General features: G+C 38.3%; 1 protein-coding gene across 14 annotated transcripts in view; it reads right to left on the minus strand.

Moving 5' to 3' along the window:
- Window positions 1–2,278, minus strand: part of mef2cb (myocyte enhancer factor 2cb) — an 85,475-nt gene that overhangs the window by 70,202 nt on the left and 12,995 nt on the right. The gene's annotated exons all lie outside the window — the stretch shown is intronic.

A 2,278-nucleotide genomic window follows, 5' to 3' on the forward strand; every position in this document is an offset into this window, starting at 1 on the left:
TATATATAAAGAGACATATGTATCTTTATATATATGTGTATATATAAAGAGACAATTCTCAGTTGTTTTAGGTATTTTTCTCATGATCTAGAGTAAATATAATTCTCCACAATTGACTCTCATATTACCTTTTCATTTGAGCCAAAGGGCATGAAGTCCAATTACAGTTTCTCAATATCTCCCTCTAGATCTTGCCAGCCGGCAATCTGCAAATGAATGTTTAACTGTGCAAACTGTGCAAACTCCTTCCAAAATATTTGAAACCATTAGTGAAAAAAAAACTTTGAAGCACACCAAAAAGGGTGCTATTAAACTATTTGCTTTAACATAAATACATTTGATGTTTTCATTAAGAATGTTTTCACAGATCTGGTTTTCCATGATGAGGGAATCTTGAACTGAGCCTTTTGTGCTGTATTGAATGTCTCTGCTCAGAGCAGCATACATAGTGAGACTTCTTCTAAAACAGTATTTACAAGTTAACTTTCTCGTTATATTTCACTTTTCATAGACAGCAAATTAAACAAATGAAGATCTGTCCGGTCACTGCAGACTTTGCCAAAGTTTTATTTATTTATTTATTTTTTAAACACATGACAAAACCTTTCAAAAGCTGGAAATACAAAGTGTCCCTTCCCCTCACTTAACTAAAGCTCCGCTGAGCCCCTGGTGTACAGCAAAGTGCCCTAACAATCGGCTCAATGCCCCAGCCAATCAGAGGGACACGTGACCTTCTAATCCCTCTCTGTGAGAAGGGTAAGAGTGTATTGTCACTGTTGGTTTTGTGAATTGGTGTTCAAAATCCCAAATGATTTGTCAGGAGGTGGAAGGACTTAAGCTAAACAGGAGAAGCAACTGCAGCGCGGGCCAGATAGTGTGGGTGTCGATGCGTCCTCTGATGCAAAAAAGGGCGAGCGCGTGTGTGTGTCTGTGTGTGTAAGGGAAGGACAGACAGGGAACCTGGTTTCGTCTTTGCACTCGCGCGTGCTTGTTCGCAGCAGACGTCTGCATGTGTGAAGGGTCTCTGAGATTACAGAGCTTGGATGACAGGAGTCCTCTGTGTGTAATCGTAGGTCCACATGCGAGTGCTCACCTTCCTCTGAGCGGATTAACCTAACGCTTAATCCCAAGAGAGCAACAGGCCAGAGAGGCCACACAGAACAGCTTCATTGACAATGGTCAGGGGAGTGAAGGCCACGTGTAAGATCTTTGTGACTAAAGAGTGTATATTTTTGATAAGATTACAATTCACTAAAAAAGATGACAAACTTTGGTGGGACAAAATAAAAAAATGAGCAATTTAACCTGACCTTTTAAAATAGTATGCTTTTTAAATGCAGGATACTTTAAACAGAGAGTAAGTGCCTCTTCTGTTTTTGAATTCACGGCAAGAAACAACTGTGCACTGACTGAAGGTATGTAGTGCGCATTAGACAGAACCAATAAGCCGCTCCGACATGCTGCAAAATTTGTCATCTTAGAATATTCCCTTTCAGGGGTGATGTTTTACTTTTCTATAAGTTTGTCAGTCAGAGTAAAAAAAATTCTAAACTTCTGTAAAATTATTATTTTTTTGAAGAACAGTTTTCACACAGTATTTATTAAATTATATTGAGCATACAATTGCAGGTAAAATTCCCACCGTATTTCCACATGACGTTAAAATATAAGAAAATGTACTTAGATATCAACTTTTCTCACAGTCTTAGATTTAGACTTAGCAAGACATATTTCTGCATGGAGCCCGTACACTTCTAAAATGAAACAAAAAGTGCAGGGTACTTAATTCCACTCTGAGGTGGCAACCTGTGAAAGTTGGCACAAGTTAATTATATTGTCCTTATTAATCCTCTCACTGCAACAGGTTCAGTTGTGCCACAGGAGACTCAACTGTGTTCACCCTGTAAATATATCACACTCCTTGTAGTGGTAACAGTAAGTAGTCTCAATCACAAAGTCACAGAAAAGGAATTGTTCGCTCAGCCTGAACATCAGTAATGCTCTCCAAAAGGACTGATTTACAAAACTGTTCTGTGTGGCTCTGCATAAATTAACACCCAAGTAAGTCTATCAAACTGTGTCCTGCTGCAATACGAAAATCCTTTTGTTGTAATAAAATTATTTAAGGAGAGTTTCTAGCTCCATCATATTTGCACTTTTATCTCTTACCATGAATTGTGGCGTGGCATGCTCACACATGTATAAAAAGATAGAAATATGCACAATACGCTGAAAATTTCAAGCCTACTTGGCAATTTTTCCACTTGGTCTAAAAGTT

This window comes from Poecilia reticulata, linkage group LG9, assembly GCF_000633615.1.
Source record: "Poecilia reticulata strain Guanapo linkage group LG9, Guppy_female_1.0+MT, whole genome shotgun sequence".
NCBI lineage: Eukaryota > Metazoa > Chordata > Actinopteri > Cyprinodontiformes > Poeciliidae > Poecilia > Poecilia reticulata.